This window comes from Musca vetustissima, unplaced genomic scaffold, assembly GCF_032173495.1.
Source record: "Musca vetustissima isolate MV318-11 ecotype Yass unplaced genomic scaffold, APGP_CSIRO_Mvet_v1 utg36638, whole genome shotgun sequence".
Classification (NCBI taxonomy): Eukaryota; Metazoa; Arthropoda; class Insecta; order Diptera; family Muscidae; genus Musca; species Musca vetustissima.
In genome coordinates, this window is record NW_026879653.1 from 259,359 (window position 1) to 269,077 (window position 9,719).

The following is a 9,719-nucleotide window of genomic DNA, read 5'->3' on the forward strand; positions in this document are numbered from 1 at the left end:
TGTTTAGGAACCACCATACGGCCGTCAATGGATACCGCACTGCAGTCCAACTTCAAACAATATGACGGGAATTTTGGCTGGTATTTCAGGGGTTTTTTTTAAATGATGTCGACCTCCTCCTACGGACACTGGAGGGGTCAGTTTTTTCGGATTATGTTGTGCTATCTTTAAATAAAAATACATTTTCACCAATCACATTTACACATATAACATATACTAACAGCCTGTTTTTGTAAAATTCTAAACGAACGAATTCGAGTGACTTACGAAATTGTTACACGCAACAAAACTTCAACATTTTTTACTTTTTAAATAATAAGAATGTTGATGTGCGTGTTCTGCAAAAAAAGGAAAGACATACGGATGCAGGTATGAGCTAACCATCCATGTGGTGGAATCCACCATGGCTTCTGTCATAACCACTGGAAATACTGGTAAGAGTATCATTTCATACATTTTTATCTTTTACTAATCTATTTTTTTCAGGGGAAACATGATACGGCACCCTTTTCAAGACATTTAAATTCTTGGAAGGAAAGGGTCAAGGATCGGCGAGCAAAGCTCCTATGCCATGATGTATGTTGTGTTTGTTTTCCGATCCCAATTCATTTAGTGTTCATTCCCTAGGGTTGATGGTGGCAGGGTTAAAAACCTCCCCTGAATGAAGCTCCCTCTTGAGCTAGTGTGGAACCCCACCATAACGCCGCCGAAAATTAATGTTTCGATTCCTAAATTGTGTTTCTAATATTAATAAAATAAAATGATGGTCTAATTGTTTTTGTAAAAGAGGAAATTTACTGATATTGTAAAGAGGTGAGTGTTTGTGGAGTTCGGGACCCTGAAAAAGTAGTCGTTTTTATATGATCTAAGAAACAAGGTTGGACGGGCAAGTGTGGGAGTATAACCATCAACATCAAGAGCTCTAGAATGTAAGCTATTAACTTTCCGTATTTTATATAGCTTCAACAATGGATTTTCTGCTATTAGAACTGGCAATCTCACAAATGATGCTGGGACTGAACGGGGGACGAAGATTCTTCGCCAACACCTTCGACAGTACGTCCTCCAATAGTACGACCACCAAGCTGATTACGAAATGACCTAGTGGAAAATGGAATCTGCGAAGTTTTGGAAGCTGCAAAATCAGCTTTGGTGGCAAGTGCAGAGAATTCTACTGAAAAATCTAGCACTTGCCTAATGTTTAACTCCTTGGGGAAAACAATTGAGGAGTTGAACTTATCTCCGGATGACAAAGAGGAATCAGAAGATAAGATCTGGTGCTTTGTTAGGACGGAAATAATAAAAAAATAAGAAAAAATATACATCTTTTTATTATTTATTAGTCTAAAGATATGCTGAATCAAATTTTAGTTTTTTTAATATTCTTAATACATAATAAAAAAATAAATAAGGCGTTTTGTTTTAATAAAAAGTTTTTTTTTTAAGTATTCCTTAGGTTAAACACGAAGGAAGTAGATCGATTAATCGGATAGGGTCTGTAAGAAGGCATTTCATTTCCTGGGGATCCCTCATCGGCACTGCTATAATATTTTATACCATTATGAAAAATAAAAAAACTGTGTAACACAACTATAGTCAACACTATTTTATCCACATTTTCTGGTGAAGCATGAATTGTGTTTCATTCGTAAATGTTTTGGTGGAGCTACATATATCAAGTGTAACTCTTTCCAGTCTGACAGTGGTTAATACCAATTTTGCGACCGAGCCAAATATTGAAAGCTATATCCATGTGCTAAAAACCTGGTAAATATTCGAATTCAATTATTATGAGATTCTCAAAAAAAAGCGATTACTCACACTAGTGCTTATGACAAACTAACCTCTGAGGAAATTGCTTTTCTTTAAGAGTATCTCTGCAGCCTCTGATTAAGTTAATTAAGAAACCATTTGTATTTTACTACACTCATCCGTGTGGCTTTGAAGAACTGTTCATCATCCATTGACTGTTTTTTTAACACGTACTGTAAAATCCCTGCTCATCTCGTGATAAATTTACGGGACGCACCCAACATCTTCTTGTTGATCCCACACTCCTATGAGCTTCTTTATAACAGCAATAAGCCGAACAAGCTATTGCTACTGCTTCAATATTTTTCCTAGGATCCTTGACATGATTGTTTATTTAATAATAAATTGAATTTGGTTTGCACAACGTATAATATTCTGCCACAAAACGAAAACAAATAATTGACTATTTGTGCCGCCAACTCCTTCGTTTGGTTTTCACGCCGGCGAAAAAGTATGCCGCTGACTGCTGACTCTCTGGTTGAGTTTAGACTCTAAATTTGTGGATCTCTTTGAAAAAAGTGAATACGCGGCAACCAAGAAACATATGGTCTGTTCCCGTACTGCAAGAATCTACTAATTTTTACTACGATAACACTTTTTTCCTTTATGATATCGAACAAAATAGTAAGAACTAGTAGATTCTTGCAGTACGGGAACATACCAATAAAAACACTAAAAACTACAATATTGCCACATGCAGATATTCCAATTTTTCCATAATTTTACTTTCGACAACATTCAGCTTAAAAAAAATTTGAATGAAAATATCCTCCTTTGAAATGTACGGACAATATGTGTTCGGTGGCATTAATTACAAAATGTTTAATATTTTGAAGTTGCAGCCTCTAAAATCTATAAATATAAGTTTTAGCATCTGTAGATATAGCTTATGAACAATAAATCAAAAAATTTAAATATTTATTACCTTGTATTTTATTGACCGCAAGTCGGGATTAAGCAATAAAGACATATTTATTGTATATAGAATGTATATTTATATGCAATTATGAATATAATTGTCCATCTTCAAATACTTAAAATCTTTATGCCATGTTCTGACGGGCATTCGAACAACGTAGTTTGCTCTCAGAATTACGTACATGAATTAACCCGTTCATACAACACTATTCTTAATCCATTCCATCAGAGTTTATTTTTTCAAACTTTTTGTTTCTTGTTCTACACCAAAATTGTAACATATTTTGATGAATCACATATTGATCTAAGTAGAAAAAATAATTCTCTTTCTCCTGACTATAGTATGAACCCATATCTATTAGCTTTTAATTCATGTTTTCCATTTTTCCTGAAAATATTGTTGTTTTCATACTTACTTACTTAGCTGGCTTGTTACAGAACGGTTGTTCCATAAGCCGAGCTTAAAAAAGATTTCCAAGCGCGCCGGTCTTGTGCGCAATGTCCACCAATTTGGAAGACCACGTTCCAAGATGTTGTTTTCTACTTGGTCTTTCCATCTAATTCGTGGCCTTCCCCTTCTACGGGAACCATCCGTAGGCTCATTTTTGTATGCCTTTTGAGCTGGGGCTTCTTCATTCATCCGCACAACATAGCCTAGCCACCGTAGTCGCTGCAGCTCAATACGACTGACTATGTCGATGTCTGCGTATAAATTGTAGAGCTCGTGGTTCATTCGACGCCGATATTCACCGTCGACGCAGATCGGCCCGTAGATCTTTCGGAGAATTTTTCTCTCAAACACCCCAAACGCTGCCTCATCTGCTTGCGCAAGTACCCATGCTTCTGATCCATATAATAGCACGGGTAGTATCAGCGTCTTGTAAAGTGTGAGTTTGGTCTGGCGAGAGGTGGCCTTGTTTCTAAACTGCTTACTTAGACCATAGTAGCATCTGTTGGCCATCACAATCCTTCTCCGAATTTCAAAACTGATATCATTCGTTTTATTTATGGCGGTACCAAGGTATATAAAGTCTTTAACTACCTCGAAGCTGTAGTTCTCAAGTTCCACAGTTGGTCCGAGTCTACTGGACGTCTTGCGCGTTGATACCATCAGCTTGGTCTTCTCGCCGTTTACTGCCAGACCCACTTTGGCAGACTCCTTTTCAATTTGTTCAAAGGTGGCTGTTACCGCTCGCAATGTTCGACCCATTATATCGATGTCATCGGCGTAGGCGAGTAACTGGTGTTGTTTGGTGTAGAGAGTGCCATTTCTGTTCACCTTTGCGTTTCGTATGACCTTTTCCAGTAGGATGTTAAAAAGATCACACGACAAACTGTCACCTTGTCTGAATCCTCGTTCGGTAGTGAAGGGCTCCGATAGGTCCTTTCCTACTTTAACGGCTGACCTTGTGCCACTTAAAGTTATCCTGCATAGCCGTATTAATTTTGCAGGAATGCCGAACGCAGACATGGCTTTAAACACCTCTGAACGGATAGGGCTGTCGAATGCGGCTTTATAGTCGACAAATAGGTGATATGTGTCGATGTGTTTTTCGTGGGTCTTTTCCAGGATTTGGCGCAGAGTGAAAATCTGGTCTATGGTCGATTTGCCAGGTCTGAAGCCGCATTGGTATGGTCCGATGATGTCATTGACCATTGGCTTCAATCGTTCACACAGCACACTGGATAGCACTTTATATGCGATGGGAAGGAGACTTATTCCTCTATAGTTGGCACATATTGTCTTGTCTCCTTTTCCAATCTTTGGGCATGCATTCATCTAGCCAAATTGTGTTAATCAGCTGGTGCATGCTCCTGACCAGCATCTGGCCACCAGTCTTGAATAGTTCGGCTGGTAACCCATCGGCTCCTGCTGCTTTGTTGTTCTTGAGCCGATTAATTGCTTTTATGACCTCATCTTGGCTAGGTGGTATACACTCTATACCATCATCTCCTATTGGTTCTGGGGTATCTTCTTCATCGCCACTATTTGATACTAGCAGCTTTTCGAAATGCTCCTTCCAGATCCTCAACACGCTGTCTGTATCTGTCACCAGGTTTCCTTCTTCATCTCTACAGGAGGATGTGCCTGCACCAAAGCCTTCGGTTTGGTGTTTTACTCGTTGGTAAAATTTCCGGACTTCATTCTGACTCCTGTACATCTCGATTTGCTCACGCTCACGTTTTTCTTGTTCTTTCTTCTTTTTTCTGAAAACACGTTTCTCCTCTCTCCTTTTCTCCCGATAATTCTCCATCACGTTACGTGTTGCTACTGTCTGCAGGGTTGCCCTATACGCTGCGTTTTTCACATCAGTAGCAATACGACACTCCTGATCGTACCATGGGTTTCTTGGTGGTGGTTTTTGGTACCCAATTGTTCTTTTTGCTGCAGTTTGTAGGGAGTGGGCAATTCTTTGCCATTGTGCTTCTATACTATTATCGGGACAAGAAGTGCTTTCTTCAAGCAGATGGGTAAGTTGAGCAGAGTAGGCCTCGGCTACCTGTTGTGTTTGCAGCTTTTCGACGTCGAGTTTCCGTGTTGTATTAGATCGCACCTTTGCTGCAACATTTAGACGGGTGCGTACCTTGGCTGCCACAAGGTAATGGTCCGAATCGATATTCGCTCCTCGGATCGATCGGACGTCTAAAACACTGGATGCATGCCTTCCGTCTATCACAACATGATCAATTTGATTTCTCGTTACTTGTTTTCATACATTTTTATATTTTCTCAATTCAAATGTCACATATAAAAAATTGGAGAATTTTTTTTTGGGTGGCCCCATATTTGTTTCTTGTTTTGTACGCTAATTAGAACAAAAGGGAACGAAATGCATATTGCATTATGTAGACAACTAAATTTAGATCCTTCTGCATACAATTTGCATAGACAATTTTTTACTTTTCATTCATCATTTTCAATTTGACTGAAAAAGTTTGAAAATTTGATAAATATTTTCAAGCTGTCAAAATTAATTTATTTTCGATAAATACTCTCAACTGTTAGGGATGGGACAAATTTCTTCGTTATTCAGAGAGTGATTCGAATTGAACAACGTACAAAAGTAGGTGTTCGCTCAGAAAATTTTGTATGGGGAACTAAGTAATTACTTCATAATTAAGGGTCGAACAACGAATGAGAGAGCGAACAACGCTCGTCTGTACATGGCATTAGAAAATACATATTTTTAATTCTTTTAAATATGCCATTGATAGATGAATTCCAAACAAAAAAGGGTTGCCATTTATATTTCCTTAAATGAGGCTACCTTCTGTAATTAAGCCATGTATCAAAAAAAGTTGAATAACAGTACGTTTACATTTAACCGGATTTCGTTAACCCAGTGGGTTTCAATTGCCATTTCCTTTGCATATATGTCAAATAAATCCTCATAAAGTAGGTTAACCCGGTAAAAAGTTCTAATGTAAAAGGAGTTTAAATGCCGTATAAAAAAGATAGTTAAAATAGTCCATATTCACGCAAAATTTTCTTTCAGAACGTTTGATTTGGGCGCAAAAGGTGAGTTAATTTATTGAACATGAAATACTAACGTAGTAATAGGTACCTCGACATAGAACTCATAGTACAATAATACAAGGTAGAGCAGCTTGAGGTGAATAACAAAAAAGCAACTATGCACGTGTGGCTTCTTCTGCCAAAAATAAAATAAATATACGCAACAATTTTTTGTGTTTTTTTACATTTTTTCAACATAAAACTAAAAACGCGAAAAATTAATGAAATGTTATAATTTCTTCCCAAAATCCAGTAGGGAATACCATGGTACAATAATACAAGTTAGGGCAGCTTGAGGTGAATAACAAAAAAGCAACTATGCACGTGTGGTCTCTTCTGCCAAAAATAAAATAAATATACGCAACAAGTGTTTGTGTTTATTTGACATTTTTTCAACATAAAACTAAAAACGCGAAAAATGAATGGAAGGTTATGCTTTCTTCCCAAAATCCAGTGGGAATGCCATAAAATGTTTGTTTCAGCCATAACAAATAATTATTTCCAGACGAACGTGTTAAAAACTTTATTTTCATTTCAAATAAATTTGAATATATTTCAATTTATTCTGAATTTATTTTTCATAGTATTCAAAACAAAATATGTATTATGATTTGATGGAACAAGCCACCTTCAGAAAAAATTGTAATTAGTTGGTAGCTGTGCCCTACCTTTTACTAATTATACCATGATAGAACTGTCCTATTAAAAAAGAGGCGGGCGAGTGAAACAAGTTGTTGTTTTTTTTTTTTTTTTTTAATTTTAACATATTGCTATATGTGGTGCCACAACTTATGCCATGTACAGACGAGCGTTGTTCGCTCTCTCATTCGTTGTTCGACCCTTAATTATGAAGTAATTACTTAGTTCCCCATACAAAATTGTCTGAGCGAACACCGACTTTTGTACGTTGTTCAATTCGAATCACTCTCTGAATAACCAATAAATTTGTCCCATCCCTAACAATTGAGAGTATTTATCGAAAATAAATTAATTTTGACAGTTTGAAAATATTTATGAAATTTTCAAACTTTTTCAGTAAAATTGAAAATCATGAATGAAAAGTAAAAAATTGTATAATTTTTATATATGCAGCAGGATGTAAATTTTGTTTTCTACATAATGCAATATGCATTTCTTTTCCCTTGGTTCTAATTAGCGTACAAAACAAGAAACAAATGTGGGGTAACTCAAACAAAAAATTCTCCAAATTTGTATATGTGACAGTATGTGACACTTGAATTGAGAAAATATAAAAATGTATTAAAAACAACAACATTTTCAGAAAAAATGGAAAACATGAATGAAAAGTAAATAGATATGGGTTCATACTATATTCAGGAGAAAGAGTATTATTTTTTCTATTTAGATCCCTATGGAATTCACTAAAATATGTTATATTTTTGGTGTAAAACAAGAAACAAAAGGTTTGAAATTAAAAACTCTGATGACATGAAATTTGAATAGTGTTGTATGAACGGGTTAATTCATGTACGTAATTCTGAGAGCGAACTACGTTTTTCGGATGACCGTCAGAACATGGCATTACCTCTGGCCTACATAATGACAAAAACATGAATTAGTGGAATGCAGTCTGGAACAGTATGTAAATTTCAATGACTTCTGAAATGGCATGCCTAAAACATGATATATGCTTTTAATCTTCGAATTTCTGCCGAATTGCTCCTTAACGATAAGTTGTTACACTCCGCCTTATGCGGCACTGTGGTTAATTAGGACCAACTTGCTCAGGTTGGCATTTTATTCTCAGGTCGGTTCCAACCCTGTAACCACCAGCCCAAGGAGGCGAACAATTAAAGGGAATTTTGACATATCAAAACAAACAAACAAAACAACATAATAAACACTACATACACCGGTGACAAGGGTACTTGGTGGAAATCGTACCCACACATAGCCCTCCCAGCCTTGACTCTTTGATCCGAATTTTTATAAATGTTTTAAAGAGCCCCGTACCCACACACACTTGCCTCTAATGGTAAATAATGGCGTAATGATGGAAAATTAGTTGTTTTGGATTTCTTAATTACTGATTCATCGGCGGGTTCGCTATCGGACGTGGTTCTGAGGAACGATGGTTTCCCGCAGCAACCACGTTCTTCCGCACGTTTCCCGAGGCACAATTCGAACATTTGGGGGTGATCGTGTTCTGTTTTCCACATTTAAAACAGAACAAATTTCTTTGGGTGGATGGACAGTCCCTAAATCCGTGCCCTGGATTTTGACAGTTCCAACATAACATTGGGAGGTTTATAGCGGATACATCCACAATTTCCTCTGGTTGTACAAATCGGTCATAATTCATTATTTCCTCTTCTTCCTCTTGTAGGGCATTGACTCGAATTGGTCTATTTGGGGGTGGAGGAAGCTGTGGTACTATTTGGTCACGTCGGAAAAATGTTTTTTTCGATTTCCAGGCACTCTACTCTTAATTGTTCCACTGAAGACACAGGCATGGCGTAGACTAAGCTGGAGAGATTTTTACGATCATTTCATACTCGGAAACAGGCTTTTCTAGCTTGGAACGCATAAAATTGATGTCGTGGAAGAACGCGTCTATGGATTCACCAGGAATCTGCTTTCTTTCCAAAAAATCTCTCATTTCTTCAAAACAAGTCCTTCTGGTTTTAAATCTTTCAGTAAGGCCATATTTTAATGATTCCCAGTCTGAAATATTATTATTCCTTTGTTGAAGCCAGAACCACTCAAAGCCGGCCCTGACACCAAGATATGGAACTCGTTTAAAATTTCGTCCCATTGCAACTGGTAATGCTTTTGGAAATACTCTAATCTGTAAATAAAATCTTCCACCGATAACGTGTTTGGTCTCCCAGAGAAATTTAACCCAAATTGCTGTACTTTTATACCCTAACCATTTCCGTTACTGCTGAAAGAAGGGGTTACCATGCTTCGGCGAGGAATGTTGTTATTATTTTCTTGAGCGGATGGATGCTGAGGTATAAGGTTAGTCGGTGGGTGCGGTCTATTTGTCTGATCTGGCGATGGCTTCATTCAAATGTTGAATGGCTGAGTGGACCTTCTCCATCTCCTGACTAACACTCTCTTGCACCAATGACCTTATGCTCCCGCGGGCCTCACCAACGCTCTCTTGGACCCTGCTCCTTACCATCTGGTCCATATCCGACTGTGGGTTTGTATGAATAGTCTGGGCCGGATTCCCGGACATTCGGATTGCGGGCATTAATTGTCCCAGACAAATCCCTAATTGTGGTATCCCTATTCTCCATGGCTTCTTCTATCCTTTTTTTCTTATTTTTCGGTTTGGGAGTTTGGACTAGGATCCTATTACTATCAAATGCTAACACTCTATTTCTTTTACTATACCTTTTGCCAGCACTGTATTCACTCATTTGAATGCGAATCGTAGGTCAGAAAAAAATATAATATATTGCGTTGTTGTGAATAATTAATAAAAAGTAATAATGTCAAAATT